This window comes from Halictus rubicundus, unplaced genomic scaffold (genome assembly GCF_050948215.1).
Source record: "Halictus rubicundus isolate RS-2024b unplaced genomic scaffold, iyHalRubi1_principal scaffold0033, whole genome shotgun sequence".
In the NCBI taxonomy this organism is placed as follows: Eukaryota; Metazoa; Arthropoda; class Insecta; order Hymenoptera; family Halictidae; genus Halictus; species Halictus rubicundus.
Genome location: NW_027488574.1, coordinates 610,501 through 620,675, shown reverse-complemented (window position 1 = coordinate 620,675; position 10,175 = coordinate 610,501).

Below are 10,175 nucleotides of genomic sequence, written 5' to 3'. Positions count from 1 at the left end.
CCTATCCTCCATCCTATCCTATCCTCTATCCTATCCTATCCTATCCTCCATCCTATCCTATCCTCTATCCTATCCTATCCTCTATCCTATCCTATCCTCTACCCTATCCTATCCTCTATCCTATCCTATCTTCTATCCTATCCTAGCCTCTATCCTATCCTATCCTCTATCCTATCCTCTATCCTATCCTATCCTCTATCCTATCCTAGCCTCTATCCTATCCTATCTTCTATCCTTTCCTATCCTCTATCCTATCCTCTATCCAATCCTCCATCCTATCCTATCCTCTATCCTATCCTATCCTCTATCCTATCCTATCCTCTATCCTATCCTGTGCTCTATCCTATCCTATCCCCTATCCTATCCTATCCTCTATCCTATCCTATCCTGTATCCTATCCAATCCTCTATCCTATCCTATCATCTATCCTGAATCCTACCCTTTCCTGTATCCTATCTAATCCTCTATCCTATCCTATCCTCTATCCTATCCTATCCTCTACCCTATCATATCCTCTATACTATCCTATCCTCTATCCAATCCTCTGTCCTATCCTATCCTCTATCCTATCCTATAATCTATCCTATCCTACCTTCTATCCTATCCTATCCTCTATCCTATCCTATCCTCTATCCTATCCAATCCTCTATCCTATCCAATCCTCTATCCTATTCTACCCTCTATCCTATCCTCTATCGTATCGTATCCTCTATCCTATCGTATCCTCTATCCTATCCTATCCTCTATCCTATCGTATCCTCTATCCTATCCTATCCTCTATCCTACGCTATCCTCTATCCTATCCAATCCTCTATCCTATCCTATCCTCTATCCTATCCTATCATCTATCCTATCCTATCCTCTATCCTATCCTGTCCTCTATCTTATCCTATCCTCTATCCTATCCTATCATCTATCCTATCCTATCCTCTATCCTATCCTATCCTCTATCCTATCCTATCCTCTATCCTATCCTATCCTCTATCCTATCCTATTCTATATCCTATCCTATCTTCTATCCTATCCTATCTTCTATCCTATCAAATCCCCTATCCTATCCTGTATCCTATCCAATCCTCTATCCTATCCTGTATCCTATCCAATCCTCTATCCTATCCTATACTCTATCCTATCGTATCCTCTATCCTATCCTATCCTCTATCCTACGCTATCCTCTATCCTATCCAATCCTCTATTCTATCCTATCCTCTATCCTATCCTGTCATCTATCCTATCCTATCCTCTATCCTATCCTGTCCTCTATCCTATCCTATCCTCTATCCCATCCTATCCTCTATCCTATCCTATCCTCTATCCTATCCTCTCCTCTATCCTATCCTATTCTCTATCGTATCCTATCATCTATCCTCAATCCTATCCTTTCCTGTATCCTATCCTATCCTCTATCCTATCAAATCCTCTGTCGTATCCTATCCTCTATCCTATCCTATCCTCTATCCTATCCTATCCTCTATCCTATCCTATCCTCTATCCTATCCTATCCTCTATCCTATCCTATCATCTATCCTACCCTACCCTATATCCTATCCTATCCTCCATCCTATCCTATCCTCTATCCTATCCTATCCTCTATCCTATCCTATCCTCTATCCTATCCTATCCTCTATCCTATCCTATCTTCTATCCTATCCTAGCCTCTATCCTATCCTATCCTCTATCCTATCCTCTATCCTATCCTATCCTCTATCCTATCCTAGCCTCTATCCTATCCTATCTTCTATCCTTTCCTATCCTCTATCCTATCCTCTATCCAATCCTCCATCCTATCCTATCCTCTATCCTATCCTATCCTCTATCCTATCCTATCCTCTATCCTATCAAATCCCCTATCCTATCCTCTGTCCTATCCTATCCTCTATCCTATCCTATCCTCTGTCGTATGCTATCCTCTATCCTATCCTATCCTCTATCCTATCCTATCCTCTATCCTATCCTATCATCTATCCTATCCTATCCTCTATCCTATGATATCTTCTATCCTATCCTATCATCTATCCTATCCTATCCTCTGTCGTATGCTATCCTCTATCCTATCCTATCCTCTATCCTATCCTATCCTCTATCCTATCCTATCCTCTATCCTATCCTATCCTCTATCCTATCAATTCCCCTATCCTATCCAATCCTGTATCCTATCCAATCCTCTATCCTATCCTATTCTCTATCCTATCCTATCTTCTATCCTATCCTATACTCTATCCTATCAAATCCCCTATCCTATCCTCTATCCTATCTTATCCTCTGTCCTATCTAATCCTCTATCCTATCCTATCCTCTATCCTATCCTATCCTCTATCCTATCCTATCCCCTATCCTATCCTATCTTCTATCCTATCCTATCCTCTATCCTATCTAATCCCCTATCCTATCCTATATCCTATCCAATCCTCTATCCTATCCTCTGTCCTATCTTATCCTCTATCCTATCCTATCCTCTATCCTATCAAATCCTCTGTCCTATCCTATCCTCTATCCTATCCTATCCTCTATCCTATCGTATCCTCTATCCTATCCTATCCTCTATCCTACGCTATCCTCTATCCTATCCAATCCTCTATCCTATCCTATCCTCTATCCTATCCTATCATCTATCCTATCCTATCCTCTATCCTATCCTGTCCTCTATCTTATCCTATCCTCTATCCTATCCTATCCTCTATCATATCCTATCCTGTATCCTATCCAATCCTCTATCCTTTCCTATCATCTATCCTCAATCCTATCCTTTCCTGTATCCTATCCAATCCTCTATCCTATCCTATCCTCTATCCTATCCTGTGCTCTATCCTATCCTATCCCCTATCCTATCCTATCCTCTATCCTATCCTATCCTGTATCCTATCCAATCCTCTATCCTATCCTATCATCTATCCTGAATCCTACCCTTTCCTGTATCCTATCTAATCCTCTATCCTATCCTATCCTCTATCCTATCCTATCCTCTACCCTATCATATCCTCTATACTATCCTATCCTCTATCCAATCCTCTGTCCTATCCTATCCTCTATCCTATCCTATAATCTATCCTATCCTACCTTCTATCCTATCCTATCCTCTATCCTATCCTATCCTCTATCCTATCCAATCCTCTATCCTATCCAATCCTCTATCCTATTCTACCCTCTATCCTATCCTCTATCGTATCGTATCCTCTATCCTATCGTATCCTCTATCCTATCCTATCCTCTATCCTATCGTATCCTCTATCCTATCCTATCCTCTATCCTACGCTATCCTCTATCCTATCCAATCCTCTATCCTATCCTATCCTCTATCCTATCCTATCATCTATCCTATCCTATCCTCTATCCTATCCTGTCCTCTATCTTATGCTATCCTCTATCCTATCCAACATCTATCCTATCCTATCCTCTATCCTATCCTATCCTCTATCCTATCCTATCCTCTATCCTATCCTATCCTCTATCCTATCCTATTCTATATCCTATCCTATCTTCTATCCTATCCTATCTTCTATCCTATGAAATCCCCTATCCTATCCTGTATCCTATCCAATCCTCTATCCTATCCTGTATCCTATCCAATCCTCTATCCTATCCTATACTCTATCCTATCGTATCCTCTATCCTATCCTATCCTCTATCCTACGCTATCCTCTATCCTATCCAATCCTCTATTCTATCCTATCCTCTATCCTATCCTGTCATCTATCCTATCCTATCCTCTATCCTATCCTGTCCTCTATCCTATCCTATCCTCTATCCCATCCTATCCTCTATCCTATCCTATCCTCTATCCTATCCTCTCCTCTATCCTATCCTATTCTCTATCGTATCCTATCATCTATCCTCAATCCTATCCTTTCCTGTATCCTATCCTATCCTCTATCCTATCAAATCCTCTGTCGTATCCTATCCTCTATCCTATCCTATCCTCTATCCTATCCTATCCTCTATCCTATCCTATCCTCTATCCTATCCTATCCTCTATCCTATCCTATCATCTATCCTACCCTACCCTATATCCTATCCTATCCTCCATCCTATCCTATCCTCTATCCTATCCTATCCTCTATCCTATCCTATCCTCTATCCTATCCTATCCTCTATCCTATCCTATCTTCTATCCTATCCTAGCCTCTATCCTATCCTATCCTCTATCCTATCCTCTATCCTATCCTATCCTCTATCCTATCCTAGCCTCTATCCTATCCTATCTTCTATCCTTTCCTATCCTCTATCCTATCCTCTATCCAATCCTCCATCCTATCCTATCCTCTATCCTATCCTATCCTCTATCCTATCCTATCCTCTATCCTATCAAATCCCCTATCCTATCCTCTGTCCTATCCTATCCTCTATCCTATCCTATCCTCTGTCGTATGCTATCCTCTATCCTATCCTATCCTCTATCCTATCCTATCCTCTATCCTATCCTATCCTCTATCCTATCCTATCCTCTATCCTATCCTATCCTCTATCCTATCCTATCATCTATCCTATCCTACCCTCTATCCTATCCTATCCTCCATCCTATCCTATCCTCTATCCTATCCTATCCTCTATCCTATCCTATCCTCTATCCTATCCTATCCTCTATCCTATCCTATCTTCTATCCTATCCTAGCCTCTATCCTATCCTATCCTCTATCCTATCCTCTATCCTATCCTATCCTCTATCCTATCCTATCCTCTATCCTATCCTATCCTCTATCCTATCAAATCCCCTATCCTATCCTCTGTCCTATCCTATCCTCTATCCTATCCTATCCTCTATCCTATCCTATTCTCTATCCTATCCTATTTTCTATCCTATCCTATCCTCTATCCTATCCTCTATCCTATCCTATCCTCTGTTCTATCTAATCCTCTATCCTATCCTGCCCTCTATCCTATCCTATCCTCTATCCTATCCTATCCTCTATCCTATCCTATCCTTTCCTGTATCATATCCAATCCTCTATCCTATCCTGTCCTCTATCCTATCCTATCCTCTATCCTATCCTATCCTCTATCCTATCCTATCCTCTATCCTATCCTCTCCTCTATCCTATCCTATTCTCTATCGTATCCTATCATCTATCATCAATCCTATCCTTTCCTGTATCCTATCCTATCCTCTATCCTATCAAATCCTCTGTCCTATCCTATCCTCTATCCTATCGAATCCCCTATCCTATCCTCTATCCTATCCTATCCTCTATCCTATCCTATCCTCTATCCTATCCTATCCTCTATCCTATCCTATTCTCTATCCTATCCTATCTTCTATCCTATCCTATACTCTATCCTATCAAATCCCCTATCCTATCCTCTATCCTATCTTATCCTCTGTCCTATCTAATCCTCTATCCTATCCTATCCTCTATCCTATCCTATCCTCTATCCTATCCTATCCTCTATCCTATCCTATCCCCTATCCTATCCTATCTTCTATCCTATCCTATCCTCTATCCTATCTAATCCCCTATCCTATCCTCTATCCTATCCTATCCTGTATCCTATCCAATCCTCTATCCTATCCTCTGTCCTATCTTATCCTCTATCCTATCCTATCCTCTATCCTATCAAATGCTCTGTCCTATCCTATCCTCTATCCTATCCTATCCTCTATCCTATCGTATCCTCTATCCTATCCTATCCTCTATCCTACGCTATCCTCTATCCTATCCTATCCTCTATCCTATCCTATCCTCTATCCTATCCTATCCTCTATCCTATCAAATCCCCTATCCTATCCTCTATCATATCCTATCCTGTATCCTATCCAATCCTCTATCCTATCCTATCATCTATCCTCAATCCTATCCTTTCCTGTATCCTATCCAATCCTCTATCCTATCCTATCCCCTATCCTATCCTGTCCTCTATCCTATCCTATCCTCTATCCTATCCTCTATCCTATCCTATCCTCTATCCTATCCTATCCTCTATCCTATTAAATCCCCTATCCTATCCTCTATCCTATCCTATCCTCTATCCTATCCTATCCTCTATCATATCCTATCGTCTATCCTATCCTATCCTCTATCCTATCAAATCCCCTATCCTATCCTCTGTCCTATCCTATCCTCTATCCTATCCTATCCTCTATCCTATCCTATCCTCTATCCTATCCTATCCTCTATCCTATAAAATCCCGTATCCTATCCTCTATCCTATCCTATCCTCTATCCTATCCTATCCTCTATCCTATCCTATCCTCTATCCTATCCTATCCTCTATCCTATCCTATCCTCTATCCTATCCTATCCTCTATCATATCCTATCCTCTATCCTATAAAATCCCGTATCCTATCCTCTATCCTATCCTATCCTGTATCCTATCCAATCCTCTATCCTATCCTGTCCTCTATCCTATCCTATCCTCTATCCTATCCTCTATCCTAGCCTATATTCTATCCTATCCTATCTTCTATCCTATCCTATCCTCTATCCTATCATATCTTCTATCATATCCTATCCTTTATCCTATCCTATCCTCTATCCTATCCTCTATCCTATCCTATCCTCTGTCCTATCCTATCCTCTATCCTATCCTATCCTCTATCCTATCCTATCCTCTATCCTATCAAATCCCCTATCCTATCCTATCCTCTATCCTATCCTATCCTCTATCCTATCCTATCCTCTATCCTACGCTATCCTCTATCCTATCCTATCCTCTATCCTATCCTATCCTCTATCCTATCCTATCCTCTATCCTATCAAATCCCCTATCCTATCCTCTATCATATCCTATCCTGTATCCTATCCAATCCTCTATCCTATCCTATCATCTATCCTCAATCCTATCCTTTCCTGTATCCTATCCAATCCTCTATCCTATCCTATCCCCTATCCTATCCTGTCCTCTATCCTATCCTATCCTCTATCCTATCCTCTATCCTATCCTATCCTCTATCCTATCCTATCCTCTATCCTATCAAATCCCCTATCCTATCCTCTATCCTATCCTATCCTCTATCCTATCCTATCCTCTATCATATCCTATCGTCTATCCTATCCTATCCTCTATCCTATCAAATCCCCTATCCTATCCTCTGTCCTATCCTATCCTCTATCCTATCCTATCCTCTATCCTATCCTATCCTCTATCCTATCCTATCCTCTATCCTATAAAATCCCGTATCCTATCCTCTATCCTATCCTATCCTCTATCCTATCCTATCCTCTATCCTATCCTATCCTCTATCCTATCCTATCCTCTATCCTATCCTATCCTCTATCCTATCCTATCCTCTATCATATCCTATCCTCTATCCTATAAAATCCCGTATCCTATCCTCTATCCTATCCTATCCTGTATCCTATCCAATCCTCTATCCTATCCTGTCCTCTATCCTATCCTATCCTCTATCCTATCCTCTATCCTAGCCTATATTCTATCCTATCCTATCTTCTATCCTATCCTATCCTCTATCCTATCATATCTTCTATCATATCCTATCCTTTATCCTATCCTATCCTCTATCCTATCCTCTATCCTATCCTATCCTCTGTCCTATCCTATCCTCTATCCTATCCTATCCTCTATCCTATCCTATCCTCTATCCTATCAAATCCCCTATCCTATCCTATCCTCTATCCTATCCTATCCTCTATCCTATCCTATCCTCTATCCTATCCTATCCTCTATCCTATCCTATCCTCTATCCTATCCTATCCTCTATCCTATCCTATCCTCTATCCTATCCTATCCTCTATCCTATCCTATCCTCTATCCTCTATCCTATCCAATCCTCTATCCTATCCTATCCTCTACCCTATCATATCCTCTATCCTATAATATCCTCTATCCTAACCTATCCTCTATCCTATCCTATCCTCTACCCTATCATATCCTCTATCCAATCCTCTGTCCTATCCTATCCTCTATCCTATCCTATCTTCTATCCTATCCTATCCTCTATCCTATCAAATCCCGTATCCTATCCTCTGTCCTATCCTATCCTCTATCCTATCCTATCCTGTCCTCTATCCTATCAAATCCCCTATCCTATCCTCTATCATATCCTATCCTGTATCCTATCCAATCCTCTATCCTATCCTATCATCTATCCTCAATCCTATCCTTTCCTGTATCCTATCCAATCCTCTATCCTATCCTATCATGTATCCTATCCTCTATCCTATAATATCCTCTGTCCTATCCTATCCTCTATCCTATCCTATCCTCTATCCTATCCTATCCTCTATCCTATCAAATCCCCTATCCTATCCTCTATCATATGCTATCCTGTATCCTATCCAATCCTCTACCCTATCATATCCTCTATCCTATCCTATCCTCTATCCAATCCTCTGCCCTATCCTATCCTCTATCCTATCCTCTATCCTAGCCTATATTCTATCCTATCCTATCTTCTATCCTATCCTATCCTCTATCCTATCATATCTTCTATCATATCCTATCCTTTATCCTATCCTATCCTCTATCCTATCCTCTATCCTATCCTATCCTCTGTCCTATCCTATCCTCTATCCTATCCTATCCTCTATCCTATCCTATCCTCTATCCTATCAAATCCCCTATCCTATCCTATCCTCTATCCTATCCTATCCTCTATCCTATCCTATCCTCTATCCTATCCTATCCTCTATCCTATCCTATCCTCTATCCTATCCTATCCTCTATCCTATCCTATCCTCTATCCTATCCTATCCTCTATCCTATCCTATCCTCTATCCTCTATCCTATCCAATCCTCTATCCTATCCTATCCTCTACCCTATCATATCCTCTATCCTATAATATCCTCTATCCTAACCTATCCTCTATCCTATCCTATCCTCTACCCTATCATATCCTCTATCCAATCCTCTGTCCTATCCTATCCTCTATCCTATCCTATCTTCTATCCTATCCTATCCTCTATCCTATCAAATCCCGTATCCTATCCTCTGTCCTATCCTATCCTCTATCCTATCCTATCCTGTCCTCTATCCTATCAAATCCCCTATCCTATCCTCTATCATATCCTATCCTGTATCCTATCCAATCCTCTATCCTATCCTATCATCTATCCTCAATCCTATCCTTTCCTGTATCCTATCCAATCCTCTATCCTATCCTATCATGTATCCTATCCTCTATCCTATAATATCCTCTGTCCTATCCTATCCTCTATCCTATCCTATCCTCTATCCTATCCTATCCTCTATCCTATCAAATCCCCTATCCTATCCTCTATCATATGCTATCCTGTATCCTATCCAATCCTCTACCCTATCATATCCTCTATCCTATCCTATCCTCTATCCAATCCTCTGCCCTATCCTATCCTCTATCCTATCCTATAATCTATCCTATCCTATCTTCTATCCTATCCTATCCTCTATCCTATCAAATCCCGTATCCTATCCTCTATCCTATCCTATCCTCTATCCTATCCTATCCTCTATCCTATCCTATCCTCTATCCTATCCTATCCTCTATCCTATCCTATCCTCTATCCTATCAAATCCCCTATCCTATCATCTATCATATCCTATCCTGTATCCCATCCAATCCTCTATCCTATCCTATCATCTATCCTCAATCCTATCCTTTCCTGTATCCTATCCAATCCTCTATCCTATCCTATCCTCTATCCTATCCTGTCCTCTATCCTATCCTATCCTCTATCCTATCCTCTATCCTAGCCTATCCTCTATCCTATCCTATCCAATCCCCTATCCTATGCTCTATCCTATCGTACCCTCTATAATATCGTATACTCTATGATATCCTATCCCCTATCCTATAATATCATCTACCCGTTCCAATTCTCTATCCTAACCTATTCTCTATCCTATCCTCTATCCTATCCTATCCTCTATCCTATCCTATCTTCTATCCTGTCCTATCCTCTATCCTATCAAATCCCCTATCCTATCCTCTATCCTATCCTATCCTGTATCCTATCCAATCCTCTATCCTATCCAATCCTCTATCCTATCCTATCCTCAATTCTATCCTCTATCCTATCCTATCCTCTATCCTATCCAAACCTCTATCCTATCCTATCCTCTATCCTATCCTGTCCTCAATCCTATCCTATCCTCTATCCTATCCTCTATCCTAGCCTATCCACTATCCTATCCTATCCAATCCCCTATCCTATGCTCTATCCTATCATACCCTCTACAATATCGTATACTCTATGATATCCTATCCCCAATCCTATAATATCATCTATCCGTTCCAATTCT